Raw genomic sequence first — 15513 nt, 5'->3', positions numbered from 1 at the left:
TTCTCTGATTGAGGATAAAGGCTACACAGCAGAGTGTCCTTGGAGAAGGTGCATGTGGTATGTATCAATGCTCTCGATGCCTTTCGATCCAGGTGGGCATCGCAGGAGATACAGTGCTTTACCCCCAGTGCTTCCCCATCACCCCTAACTCTACTTTGATTTGGTCCCTTCCAACTCTGTCATTTGTAATGGTTTGCTTTGCCCGTAATGGACTTTGTTTGTAAATATTCAATTGGTTACACGGGTGGTTTACTGCTGGTGATTATATATTAAAAGAAAACCCAAAATGGCGTCATGATAAACGTGGGAAGGCTGCTCAGCTGCGTGAGATAACACTGGAATCAACCAATGAGAAACAAAGAAGTATGTGACCCATTCACACAGCTGTGTGATGGGCGGCATGGTAGAACAGCGGTTGGCACAGTGGTTAGCACTGCTGCCTCACAGCGCCAGAGACCCGGGTTCAATTCCCGCCTCAGGCGACTGACTGTGTGGAGTTTGCACGTTCTCCCAGTGTCTCCGTGGGTTTCCTCCGGGTACTCCGGTTTCCTCCCACAGTCCAAAGATGTGCAGGTCAGGTGAATTGGCCATGTTAAAATTGCCCGTAGTGTTAGGTTAAGGGTCTGGGTGGGTATTGCTTCGGTGGGTCAGCGTGGACTTGTTGGGCCGAAGGGCCTGTTTCCACACTGTCATATAATCTAATCTAAGATAACACTTCTAGGTAGGAGAAATGGGGGGGGGGGAAATAGAACACTTCACAGCTCACAGAAGGAGAACTGCAAAGCAGTTTAATCAAACCATTTTCGGAAAATGACAGATAGTCAGGTGGATTAGCGTTCCAAACTTAGATAGATAGGAAGCGTGTAGGAGGTAATGATTTTGCAATTTTAAACTGAAGGGAGACAGTGATTTATGGTTTTAGATTTCGTCGTATATTCACACCGTCCAGACTACGCTGTTGTGAATATCTATCCTGTACTTTATTACAAATCCAAGGTCACTGACAATGAAAACCAAAACTCCCAGGAAACATCGCCTCCCCTCGTAATCTGATAAAAGGCTTCTGATAAGTCTGGTTGAACTTAGAACACAGATGGAAAGCTGGAAGATTAGATCCAATCCCAAGATCCAGTGCTTAAACAAAAGGAGACTACAATAGAATGAGGCAGGAGTTGGCTAATGTAGAGTGGAAACAAAGACTTTATGGTGGTAAGGTTGACGGACAGTGCAAGAATATCAAAGCAAATTTTTTAAGTGCTCAGCAAAATTATATAGCAGGGAAAAGGGAGGACTGTAGGAAAATGAATAATCTGCCGTGGGTGGCTCAGGAAATAAGAGAGTCTATCAAACTGAAATAGAATGCATACAGATTGTCAAAGACCAAGGAGAAACTAGGAGCTTAGAAAAACTTTAAAGATCAACAGAAAGCGAGATGGGATTGGGGGAGAAAAGTGATGAGTAGCTATCCCCAGGGACAGAATAGCAGTTTACACTGCTAGAGGGGAACCTATTGGGTGGGGAACATATGGCTTCTGGAATTGTTGAAGCACTTAACTGTTACCATAGAGATAATCCTGATCAAGTTAAAAATCACAGTACACCCCAAAAGCTTGTACTTCCAAATAATCGTGTTGGACTATAACCTGGTGTTGTGTGGTTTTTAACTTTGTCCACCCCACTATCGGCTCCTCCACATCAGAATCCTGATAGATAACCCACTGAAACTGAAGTGCCTGTCAGATGCTGAGGGATCCACAGGGGCGTGGGGGAGGGGTGTGTGGTTTAACCACACAGTGCTGAACTGAACTAGACTTTCTAACTGCCGTTGCCATGGAGATAATACTGAGAGACAGTCTCTATTCAAAGTCCCAAACCACAAAGGTATAAGAATGGGAGCTGTACATTGGACAAGCGGGGAGATACCTGATGCTGCCTGAGGTATTTTGCATGTACACTATCCATGTAACTGCCATGTTTCATCAATAAAGAATCAAAGAAGACCTCTCAGAGTTCTGTGCCTAGTTATTCCTATCCAGCAGGGTTCAGAAATATGACCACACAGCAGTCAGTCTTCACAGTGGAGGATACGAAGAGCATGGCAGTAATGGATAAGGAGACTAAGGAGGGTGAGGACATAGATAATAACCATTATCGTTAAAGAGTTAGAACTGGATATGCTAATGGAGCTAAAGGTAGACAGGTCTCATTGCCCTGATGGAATACATCCCAGGATACCAGAGTTAGTGGGAGAAATAGCAGATGAACTTAGGAGTTGTAGAATCCTACAGCAGAGACAGGCCCTTTGGCCCAAACTGGTCCATGCCGACCAGAATGTCCATCCACGCTAACCCCATTTCCCTGCACTTGGCCCATCTGCTTCTGACCCTTTCCTATCCATGTATTTGTCCAAATGTCTTTTACCTGTTGTGAGTGATCCTGCCTGAACCACTTCCACTGCCAGCTCATTCCATATACATACCACCCTCTGTGTAAAACAGTTGCCCCTCAGCTTCCCTTTTATTCTTTCTCCTCTAACCTAAAACTGATCCAATCAAGCCGTCCAATCCTTGAATTCCTGGGAAAAAGACTGATTGCATTCACCTTATCCATGCCTCTCATGGTCTTATACACTTCTAAAAAAGAACCCCCTCAGTTTCCTCTGCTCTAAACATAAAATCCTCGCTTGTCCAATCTCTCCCTATAACTCAGACCCCTGAGCCCTGGCAACATCCTTGTAAATTGTTCTGCACTTCTTCCAGTTTAATAACTGAAACCTACATTACATTCATCATATTTCCAGTGTTTCCCCAGGGCGCTGGAACCGACGTGACAATGCCAATGGATTACAATCCATGATCGAGAATGAACTCCTTTACAACAATCCCGTTTTCATAGTGTTTCCCATGGTGCAGGTATCCTTGTGTCTTTCTGGTTGCATGGTTAATTAAAGACTTGTCCTTCTACAAAGCAAAGTTGTGGCTTAGTTGTTCCTGGGAAATGTGCCATGATTTTCCAGACTTTCAAAAACAAATGAAATCTCTCTCCACACTCACCATGCTGACATGGACTTGGCTGTGTCTCAGTACTTTTGCAGTCACACTGAAATTTGAAATATTCGCCCACGGACAGAATGCACACCTTTCCTTCCAGATGAAAAGGCCAATGATATTCAGATCGGCACGGATCAAGTAACTATCACATTTGAACATGAAGTTCAATTTGTATTTCTCATCCGCAACTCCACGCTTTCAGTACCATACAACAGAGCACACAAGTTACCACTGTTAATACAGAATGGAAATTCATAAGACAATTGTAGTATTAAACTGTGGTTTCCTTGTTCCCCCAAAGGTTTAAACCTCAGTCTCACAATTTCTCTCTTCTGTGAACTGAAATCCAAACCAATCCCCCCCACTCCTTTCCTCCACACCCAGTTCTCACACACTCTCTCTTCGAATTCAGTTTCCTAGCTCCTGATGAGAACCATCCAGCATACACTGCTTCCTGCACACTCTGGCCAAGACCCATCTTACTAAAATGAGCCAAATTATAATTCTAATTGCAGGTCCATCCTTTTCCCTTTCCATAACAACCCTGAATCTTCACAAGAGTTCTTATAACCTCTGCAAAACGCTGCACCACTGATAGTCTGATCACATGTCAGGGTAGCAAGAAAGGGGCCATTCCCCAGGGTCCTACTCCCAGAGGGATGAAGCTGCTCATGACAGGTTAATCCCTCACACCCACAGCGTATACTGTGCTTACTCCCACAATTGGCCAGCACTGCGCCCGTGCACTTGTCTAACCTCCTACAGCACTTGCTCCCAATCATACAGGAGTCCGGGTGATTGACATCAGCTACTAACCAATACATCGTAGTCCCTACATTATGGAAACAGGCCCTTCCGCCAAACAAGTCCATACTGACCCTCCAAACAGTAACTTACACAGACCCATTCCCCCTAACTAATACTGTGCGCAATTTAGAATGGCCAATTCACCTGCCCTGCACATCTTTAGATTGTGGGTGTAAACCAATTCACCCAGAGGAAACCCACTCAAACACTGGGAGATTGCGCAAATTCCACACTGACAGTCGTCCTTGGTCGGAATCGAACCCGGGTACCAGGTGCTGTGAGGCAGTAGTGCTAACCACTGAGCCGTCTCTATCGACGGGAGGGGGCGGGGCTGGAGTACTGGGATAACGGATTGTAAACAATGAATGAATTTGCAGAACACTGGGGGATTGACAGGTCAGTGAGGGACAGGATCAGTGCAGCAGCAGGAGGGGATCCTGGACAAACTTAGCAATGGGAGAGTCTGACAGGAGAGAAACTACAGGAAGGTTCAGTTTGGAGGCTCAGGCAGGGACAGCTGGGAGACAGTGTGGCCTGGTGGCTTGGGCAGGTTTACTCATCAGCCTCTTCAAAGATGCTGTTACTCAACTCTGAGCCTGATGCTCCTGGTCCAGAGTTAAGGACACTTACACTATTTCCTGGTTGGCAAGGGATACAGGGACTGCCTTTCAAAAGGAACTCCCCTGTGTTGGTGAAATTAACAAGACTCAATACAGACTCACTGACAAAATGCTGGTGTACTTGAACTTCATCCAGAATATTAACACCTATAACTGGGCAACGCAGACCCCAAAGTGCAGAGCTAAATCCTGGATACGAATAACAGCTTTGTGCGTAGGAAATCATAGTTCATGAATTTGACTCAGTTTTTTTGAAGAAGTAACAAAGAGGATTGCTGAGGTCAGAGCATGGACATGATCTACATGGACTTCAGTAACGTGTTTGACAAGGTTCCTCATGGGAGACTGGTCAGCAAGGTTAGATCGCATGGAGTACAAAACTGGCTCGAAGGTCGAAGGCAGAGGGTGCTTTTCAGGCTGGAGGCCTGTGACCAGTGGAGTGTCACAAGGATCGGTGCTGGATCCACTACTTTTTGTCATTTATATCCATGATTTGGATGTGAACATAAGAGGTATTGTAAGTAAGTTTGCAGATGACACCAAAATTGGAGGTGTAGTAGACAGTGAAAAAGATTACCACAGGGTAAAAGAGGATCTGGATCAGATGGGTGATGGGCTGAGGAGTTCAGTTGAGAAAAATGCGAGCTGCTGCATTTTGGAAAATCAAACTTTAGCAGGACTTATACAGTTAATAGTAAGTTCCTGGGGAGTGCTGCTAAACAGAGACCTTGGAGTGCAGGTTCATAGTTCCCTGACAGTGGAGTAGCAAGTAGATACGGTAGTGAAGGCCACAGTTGGTCTGTTTGTCTTTATTGGTCAGAGCATTAACTATAGGGGTTGGGAGATCATATTGCGGCAGTACAGGACATTGCAAAAGTTGCCGAATCAATATTCCATAGAACTCTGTTCTCCTTCCTATCAGATGGACCTTATTGAACTTTAAAAGAGATCAGAAAAGAATTATAGCATTTTGCCAGGGTTGGATAGGCTGTTTTCCGTGGAGCGTCAGAGGCTGAATGGTGACCTGAAAGAGATTTTTAAAATCAGGCAGGGAATGGACAGGGTAAATAGACAAGATATTTGCCCTGCAGTGAGGGAGTACAGAACTAGGGGACTGGGAGGGAGGGTAGGCAGATCGAGAGGAGTGGGACCGAAATGGATGGGGAAAGAGAGGGGGGGATAGAGAGGGGTGGCACAGAGCCGGGTCTGGACAGAAAGTGGGATTAGAGAGGAGGGGAACGGGGGGTGGGAGGCGGGGGTTGCTACTGACAGAAAGGGCGAGGGGAACAGACCGGGGTTGGGGGGGAGAGGGCGAACAGGCTGACAGAGGGGGGAGGAGAACAGGCCGATTGCGGGAGGGGGGTGAAGAGACAGGCCGGTGGGGACAGGCCGACAGAGGGAAGGGGGGACAACACGCCGACAGAGGGAGGGGGACAGGCCAACGGGGGGGGGGGGGGCGAACAGGCCAACAGAGGGGAGGTACAGACAGAGTGGGGGGAGCAGACAGAGCGGGGGGAGATGGGGGGAGCAGACAGAGCGTGGGGAGATAGTGGAACAGAGGGGGAAGATGGAGAGTTATTTTGTAGATCTAAAACTCAACCCTGTTCCCGTTTTCTCCTCCTCACCTTATTTCCCTCTGAAGGGCTCAGAACAACTGCATAGTTCTTGGAAAGGAGAGTTTCAGGGAGATCAGGTGCTGAACATGGCATTTGGGACACTAACATTCAATGAAATGTGCTGATCAATAAATGTACTCTGGTTCGATTCCACTGTCTGTGTGGTGTTTGCACATTCTCCCTGTGTGTCTGCGTGGGCTTCCTCTGGGTGGTCTCAATTTCCTCCCACAAATCCAAAGACATGCAGGTTAGCTGGATTAGCTTTGGGTAATGGTAGGTTACAGAGTTAGGGTGGAATGCTGTTCCGATGGTTGGTATGGTCTCATGGGCCAAAAGGCCTGCTTCCACACTGTAGGGATTCTGTCACTGAGTATAGGGATTAGGAGGTCACGTTGTGGCTGAGTAGGGCATTGGTGAGGTCAGTTTTAGAATACTGTATTCAATTGTGGTCTCCCTGATTTCAGAAAGATGTTACCAGAATAGGACTCAACCACTTAATGACAAGTTCCTGGGAAGTGTTGACAGACAAACAGACCGTGCAGTGTGGGTTAATAGTTCCTTGAAAGTGTGGTTGAAGGTCGACTGGTCGGTGAAGGTGGTGTGCGGTATGCTAGCTGTTATTGGGCAGTGCATTGAGTATAGGAGTTGGGAGATCATGGTTCGGTTGTACAGTTTATTGGCTCGGCCACTTTTGGAATTCCCAGACTGCTTTCAATTCCAGACTCCCTGTTACAGGAAAGATGTTGGGAAACTTGCAAGAGTTCAGAAAAACTTTTCCAGGGTGTTGCCAGTATTGGAATATGTGAACCATAGGGAGAGGCTGAAAAGGCTGAGTCTATTTCCCTGCAGCACTGGACACTTTAGATGGCTTTATCGAACTTTATAAAATTATGAGGAGCAATGATAGGGTGACTAGTCATGGTTTATTTTTTTCCCAGGGTAGGGGAGTCCAAACAAATGTGAATCTTTTTTCCAAAGTGGAAATGACAAATTCTAGAGGAGAGATGGCAAGTTTAAAGGATATGAAAACCGAACCAACTGAAGATGCTGTAAACCAGGAAGAGAAACAGAAGTTTCTAGAAAAGCTCAGCAGGTCTAGCAGCATCTGTGAAAAGAAATGAGAGTTAATTTATCTGAGGAAGGGTGACCAGACCCGAAACTTTAACTTATTTTTCTTCACAGATGCTGCATGCTGAGCATTTCCAACAACATCTGTGCAAGTTTAAAGGGAGTTGTTTGGAGTATATACCTGAGAGTAATTTTAAAATGTGCAAGTCAGACCACATCTAGAGTAATGACAGATGTTTTGGTCCCTTTATTTAAGGAAATACATCATTTCATCAGAGGCATTTCACAAAAAAAATTGACTGGGATGAATCCTGGTTTGCAGGGATTATCTTTTAAGAAAAGGCTGAAGAAGTTGGGACCCTACTCACTGGATTTGGGAAGAATGAGAAGGGATCTCATTGTAACATGTAGGATTCTTAAGGGGTTTGACAGGGTTAATACTGAGTGAATGTTTTCCATCATGAGGGAGTCTGGAACCAGATTCTGGGATAGTCGCAGAATCACGGGTTGTGTTTTGGATTCGTCAACTTTAAGGCAACACCGACATGGGTCAGTGGTTTCAGTAGCAATGGAGCTGGGGTGAGGTGGAGACAAGCAACATTTAAGAGATTGGAATTCCTGGTGTTTGTGATTGTGTAGGTGTCTGATCAGAAGGTCAGGTCGGGGTCAGATATGAGAGCAATATTGTGAAGAGTGTGGTTCTGCCTCAGACAGTTCCCAGGGAGATGGAGGGGCTCAGCAGTAAGGGAAAGTAATTTGTAATAGTAACTGAAGGCAATGGGTTTAACCACTGCAACATTCCGTTGCAGGAAATTGCAGCCAATCGCATAGTGGGAGTGTGATGAGCAGTTTGATAACTGAGTAATGGAGAGGGATGATGGGGAGGGAGAGCTGGGCATTGTCAGTGTACATGTGAAACCTAACACGGTGCTTTTGGACGATGTCACCTCCTGGCAGTATGTAGGTGAGAAACAGGAGGGACCAAGGAGAGATCCTTAAGGGACACCAAATACAAGGAATTCAGAAAGGATAGGGAGAGTCGGGATGGAGTAGGTTTTTCCATAAACGACGTGGTCAAATATTAGTTTGTAGCAGAATGAGAGAGAAGGACATAACCAGAAAAGACAGACAGGTAGAACAAGGAACAATATCTGTGAATTGGGGAGGGGGAGTGATGAGGAGGAGGAGCAGCCCAACTCCAAAAGCACTATTCCTACATTAGTGACATCACCCAACTCCACCCTAGTCTCAGCTCATTTACTGAAATACTCGTCCATCCCTGTGTTATCTCCAGACTTCATTATCCAAACACACTCCTGGCCAGCCTCCCACATTCAACTTCCATGTAATCTCAAGAGTATCTAAAACCCTACTGCCCAAGTGCTCACTTGGACCAAAACTTGTTGATCCATCAAAAGGCTCCTATAAACAAGCAATAATTTAAAATTCTCACCCTTGAGTAATTCCTGGCTGTGAACATCCCTGTCTCCCTGCACCACACAACCTGTGAGACCCCGACAACTCATTTTCTTTCAGACTCCCAACGATGTGTTTATTCATTGCTTCACCTGTCTGGCTGTTGGCAAGGCAACACGGTCTGGAATTCCCACCCTTACCCCCTCAGACCTGCTTTCCTCCTTTAAGGTATTCCTGAAAACCTGTATATTTGGCAATTCGTTTGATCACCTGACCTAATATCCCCATCTGTGGCCTTATGTCAGAAGTTCTCAATAGTATTTCTGTGGAATTATAAACATGATAAAAAAAAACAAACTGTCGTTGATTTGCACACACATTGTCAACTCTTCACTGTCGCTGAGTGAATAATCTATAACAGCTCTTACTCAACCACATTGTGGGAGCACCTTCACCACATGAACTGCAGCTGTAGAAGGAAGTCAAACATCACCTTCTGCACAGGCAATGGGGCTTTGGCATTGATCACTGGTATCTGTGGAGGGAGAAAAACACAGTTGATATTTCAGGTAGTGCAAAATGCATTATAGGGAGGGAATATAGTGCAGAATTTGGATTTTCAAATTTGTGTTTTACAATGTGCACTAAGTTCTGTAAAACCTCTCATTCCATACCATGAAAATTTCCTTCTCTTCCTGGTCAATATGTCTTTCCTTTCCCCTGCCCTTCACCTTCACACATTTCCAATGCCTTGGTCACAACAACACTGTGCCGTCAGTGAAGTTTATCACGTGGATGAGTATTGTCCCGCCCCTCATTCACTCCGATTGGTTGAAGGACCAACTAGCACCTCTAGCCCCCGTACCCCCACTCTTATTAGTCCTGCGCTGACATCAATTATCCGAGGCCCATTGTGGTCTGGAGCATGCTCAGTGCTTCCTGCTTTTGCTGTTGTTCGTCAAGTATGAGTGAGAGAGGGCTCCTCCCTGTTTTTCCTGATGTCAGACAATAACAACAACTACCTGCATTGTATGGAGCCTTTCACATTGACAAATCTCATCAAATGCTTCACGAATGATGGAAACGTTCATTAAAGAGAACGATTTTTAGATACATCTTTAAGGCGGAGAGAGGGAGTTAGGGAGGATATTCCAAGAGTTTGTGTCCTCGTCACTCCAATCGTGGAGTGATATAGGTGGGCAACAGCTTACAATGGAGACAGTTAGTGGTTAACCATAGGTTAACAACCTCATGTCGAAGCCCCCTACCCCACACACCAGGACTTGTTCTCACAGCCTGTCATTACACACTACCTATGGTTCGCCACTAACAGTTTCCATTAACAACTAATCACCTTCTCCCAGCCAGAACTTTATCCACTCCTTTACCTAACCGCTCTCAGTCTATCCCCATCTATCCTTTACTCCTTTTATCCGCCCCCCCCACACTAACTTCTGCACATAAACTGACTTTTTTTCTCACTAACATCTGTCCTGAGGAAAGGACACTGCGTCTGAAACTTTAACTCTGATTTTTCATCACAGATACTGCCAGACCTGCCGATCTTTTCCAGAACCTCCTGGTTGTTTTTTTCTGATTTACATCTTCCGCAGTTCTTTTGGTTTTAATTTATCGCGAGTTTGTAATTCAGGTCCCACAGCCTCTGTCTCAGTCTCTGCTGTCTCTCCCAACCACAAACAGTGACACTGCACCTGCACAGCTCATCGACAGGTGTTGTCTTGCTGGCCATACCCCTCATTCAATGCCATTGGCTGCAGGACCACGCAGACTATCCTCCCATTGGTCTGGAGCTGCCGTTAATCAGCCGGGCCCCATTGTGATGAGAGTCAAGGGCTAATCCCTCACTCTGCCCTGGAATGAGCTTAATCATTCACAGTGAATGGGGCAGTATCACAGAGCACAGGGCCTGGGGACTATTCAGCCCATCGGGGCTGTACTCACTCCCTCTGGAGATGCTGCAAATCTGTCCCAAGTCCCCTCCCATGTGCCCATAGCCCCCCAAGTCTTTCCTTAAAAAGTAAAATTCCAAGTCTGTTTCAGAATACCTGCTGAATCTGTGTCGTTCAGACTGTTCCAGATGCTCAGAACTTACTGAGTAAAATAGTGTTCACATTATCACCTTTTATTTCTTGCCAATTACTTGAAAGTAGTTACTAAAAATTGTGACAGTATTAACAATTCCTCTCTCTTTCTGCAAATTCAAGATCTTGGAACCAAATCTGTACCAGATCGAAATCACTGCTTCATCTTCTCAACTCCAAGGATAATTATCTGTGCTTCAGCTAGCTCTCCACAAAAGAGAGGAATGCATCTTAATTTATTAAGATCAAAGAAACAGACCTTCGGTCCAATTCGTCCGTGCCAACGAGGAATCCTAAACTAATGGATTCCCATTTACCAGCTTTCGGCCTGCATCCATCAAAACCCTTCCTATTCATGTACCCAATTGGAAGCCTATTAAAATGTCGTGATTTTTCAGCCTTCACTACTTCATCTGGTAGCCCGTCCCATACACACACCACACTCAGCTTGAAAACATTGCCATTGAGATCCCTTTTAAATGTTTCCCCTCTCAATTTAAACCCAGGTGCTCTAGTTTTGGACTCACCTAACCTGAGGAAATAGGACCCCGGTTTCTCACCTTATTCACACCCCTCGTGATTTTATAAATCTCCATGAAGTCACCTCTCAGTCTTTGACTCACCAGAGAAAATAGCCCCAGCCCATTCAGCGTATCCCTATAGGCCAAATCATCCAATCCTGGCTACGTTTTTGTAAATCTTGTCCAAACCATTTCAAGTTTCACAACATCCTTCCAAGAACAGAGTAATTCAAACTGAAAACAGAATTCCAGAAGTGGCTTAATCAATGTCCTGTCCAGCCACAATATGGCGTCCCAGCTTCTGTATTCAATGCATTGACAAATAACAGAGAGCGTTAATGGAGTCCCATTTGCCAGAGGTTCAACCCTATCCCTCTAAATCCTTCCTATTCATGTACCCAATCAGATGCCTTTTAAATGCTGCAATTGTACTAGCCTCCACCCCTTCCTCTGGTAGTTCATTCCATACATGCAATGCCCTCAACATGAACAAGATGCCCATTAGATCTCTTTAAAATCATTTCCCTCACCTTAAGCCTGTACCCTCTAGTTCTGGACCCACCGAACTTGGGAAAAAGTCTGTGACTGCTCACCTTATCTGTGCCCTTCATGATTTTATAAGGTCATCTCCCAGTCTTCCACCCTTCAGGGAAAATACTCCCAGCCTATTCAGCCTTTCGCAATAGCTCAAACCGTCCAACCCTGGCAAAATCCTTGCAAATGTTTTCTGAACCATTTCAAGTTTCTCAACATTATTCCAAGAACAGAGAGATTGGAACTGAAAACATAATTCCAGAAGAGCTGTAATCAGCGCCCTGGAAAGCCACAATATGATCTTACAACAGCTGCATTCAATGCATTGATACAATAACGAGGTGCGTACCAAATGCTGCATTCACTACCCCGCCTCCCTGTGACTCTACTTTCAAGGAACTATGAACCTGCATTCCAAGGTCCCTTTGTTCAGCAACGTTCCCCAGGACTTTACCATTAAGTGTAAAAGTCCTGCCCTAATTTGCCTTTCCAAAATACAACAGCTCACATTTATCGAAATTGGACTCCATCTGCCATTCCTTGCTCCGATGGCCCATCTGATCAAGATCCTGTTGTATTCAAAATTAACTTCCTTCACTGTCCACGACACCTCCAATTTTAGTATCTTATTTAAACCTACTGACCATACCTCATATATTCACATCCAAGTCATTTATTTAAGGGCCCAATGTCCCTCCTTGCAGCACACTGCTGCTTACAGGCCTCCAGTCTGCAAAGCAACCCTCCATCCTCTGTCTCCTACCTTCAAGGCAGTTTTGTAATGGCTTGCTCTCCCTGCATTCCATGTTATCTAACCCTGCTAACCAGTCTGCTTTGTGGAACATTGTTGAATGTCCATATGAACGTTCACCGCCTGGCTTAATCAATTTTCTTTGTCACTTGAAAGCACTCACTCAAGTTAGTGAAACACAATTGTGCATGTACAAAGCCATATTGACTCTCCCTGTCATTCCTTACCTTTCCAAATAGATGGATATCCTGTCCTTCAGAATCCCTTCCAACAACTTGCCTGCCACTGACTTCAGGCTCACTGTTCTCTTGTTCCATGGCCTCTCCTTACCACCTTTTAAAAATAATGGCACCTCACCTATCGCTATCAACGATACAAATACCTCATTAGAGGCCCAACAATCACTTCCCTAGATTTCCAGAATTTTCCAGGATACACGTGATCAGGTTCCAGGGCTTTATCCACCTTGATGCGATTTAAGATATCCAGTACCACCTCCTCTGTAACATGGACACTTTTCAAGTTATCACTGTTTATTTCTCCAAACTCTCGAGCTTCCATATACTTCTCCAGTAAAAATGAAGTGAAATATCTGCATATCTTTCGCACCCATAGACACCCTTGTTGACCTTTAAGGGGTCCTATTCTCTGGTCTAGTTAATCTTTTGTCTGTGATATATTTGTTTAATCTCTTTGTATTCTACTCCAGGACATCCCAGAAAGGCCTACTTCACGGACCGTAATTTTCCTCTGACTTGATCAACAATGCCATCCAACACATACCCTCCACTTCCCGCACCTCGGCCTTTACCCCACCCCTCCAGCCACAATCAAGGATATAACCCTGCGATCTTCATCTTCCACCCCACTAATCTCCAGATACAGCGCATTAACCTCTGTTATTTCTGCTACCTAAAGTCATACACCACCACATATTTCCCTCCCCACCCCTATCTGTGTTCCGCAGAGACCATTCCCACTGCGCCTTCCTTGTTCGGTCCACACCTTCCCACCAACACACCCTCCACACCCTTGACCCTCCCTTACCGCCATGGGAGATGTAAAACATGCGGCCACACCTCCCTCTGACCTCTGATTAGATCCCAAAAGGATCTTTTCACATCAGGCAGAGATTTGCCTGCACATCCCAAAACCTCATATACTGCATCTAGACATTATGGGAAATTTAACATGGTTCATCCAACTAACCTACACATCATTGGACTGTGGGAGCAAACTGGAACACCTGAAGGAAGCCCTTACAGACACTGGGGAGAATGTGCCAACTTGAACACAAACAGTCGCCCGAGACTGGAAACAAACCCAGGTCCCTGGTGCTGAGGAAGCAGCGCTAACCACTGAGCCACAATACTGTGGGATCTTTGATGCTGATGCGCTGCCCCACTGATACCTCAGTCACTCACCCTGCCTAATTTCCGAAGAGGCAGTGATGACGGAGTGAAATTATTGCTAGATAGTTAATCCAGAGACCCAGATAACGTTCTGGGGACCCGGGTTTGAATCCCATCACGGCAGATTTTGGAAGGTGAATTCAATAAATATCTGGAAAAAATAATCTAGTGATGACAAGGAATCCATTGTCAATTACTGGAAAAACCAATGTGGTTCACTCATGACCTTTAGGGAAGGAAAATGCCATCCTTACCTGGTCTGGTCTGCATGGGACTCCAGATCTATAGTAACGTGGTTGACTCTTAACTGCCCTCTGGGTAAACACCGCAATAAATGCTGGCCGAGCCAGTGACAGCCTCATCCTGTGAATGAATAAAGAAAACAGGTCAGGCTTTGTTCCTTCTCTAGTAGGTACAACCTACAAACTGAATCTGAAATGTTGTCGTACACACTGAACAAATACCTTTCCATCCAAGCCCCTAACACTACAGCACTCCGAGCCCATGTTGGTAAAATTAAAACCACTTATCATTGCAACCATATTATTCTTACAGATAACTGAAGTCTCCTGGTAAAATTGTGACTCAATTCCCCGCTGACGATTGGGAGAGAATCTACAACACAATCCCAGTAAGATGGTCATTCCTTTCTTATTTCTCAGTACCAACCAAACAACTTGCCTGGATGTACTCCCAGGAATATTCTCCCGAAGCCCAGCCATAATGTTATCTCTAATCAAAAACACCTCTCTCCCTGCTCTGTTGGCCCCTTTCTATCCTTGCTAAAGCATCTATACCCTGGAACATAAGCTGGTAGTCCTATCCATCCCTGAGTGATGCCTCTGTAATTGCTGTAATATTGCTGCCATGTTCAAAACCATACGCTGAGCCCAACTGCCTGACCTGCCAGGTCTCTTGCAATGAAATAAATGCAGTGCAACTGGTCCGTCACACCTCATTCTGTAACTTACTCTTGCCTGCCTTGACAGTCTAACCGGTGAACAGTACCAGCATCAGGCTCACCTCTTTGCTCACTATCTCTTTAGGATTACCCCGACTCCCTCACTGGATTAATGCCTCCCAAGTTGCACGAGCAAATCTCCCTGCTCGTCAGGACCCCATGCTTTCCCCTTCCTATGCCATTGGTACCAATGTATAATGTCCTCCCACTGGTTATTTTCCCTTTTGAGAATATTCTTCTCCCTCTGTGAGACATCCTTGACACTGGCACCAGGGCAGCACCACCCATTCTGATGTCTCACTGTCAGCTGCAGAAACGGCAGTCTATGCCTCTGACTAGAGAGTCCCCTATCACCATCGATCGTGTGGAACTGGATATACCTCACATTGTGTTTGAAGCCAGTCTCAGTCCCAGTAACTTGGCTATCAGTGTTACATTCCCCTGAAAGTCTATTACCACCTACATTTTCCAAAACAGTATACTTGTCTGAGAGGTGGACAGCCACAGGAGACTCCTACAGTACCGACCTACCCCTCCTAGCTTTCCTGGAGGTAACCCATCTACCTGACTGTATCTGCAATATCCTGCAATCCGGACACTGCGACCTATCACACCCCCTGGCTCCTGTCAATTCCTCACTGCCTTTAATCAATCC

The sequence above is a fragment of the Chiloscyllium punctatum genome, chromosome 31 (genome assembly GCF_047496795.1).
Source record: "Chiloscyllium punctatum isolate Juve2018m chromosome 31, sChiPun1.3, whole genome shotgun sequence".
Classification (NCBI taxonomy): Eukaryota; Metazoa; Chordata; class Chondrichthyes; order Orectolobiformes; family Hemiscylliidae; genus Chiloscyllium; species Chiloscyllium punctatum.
Note: the sequence above shows the minus strand (reverse complement) of the source record.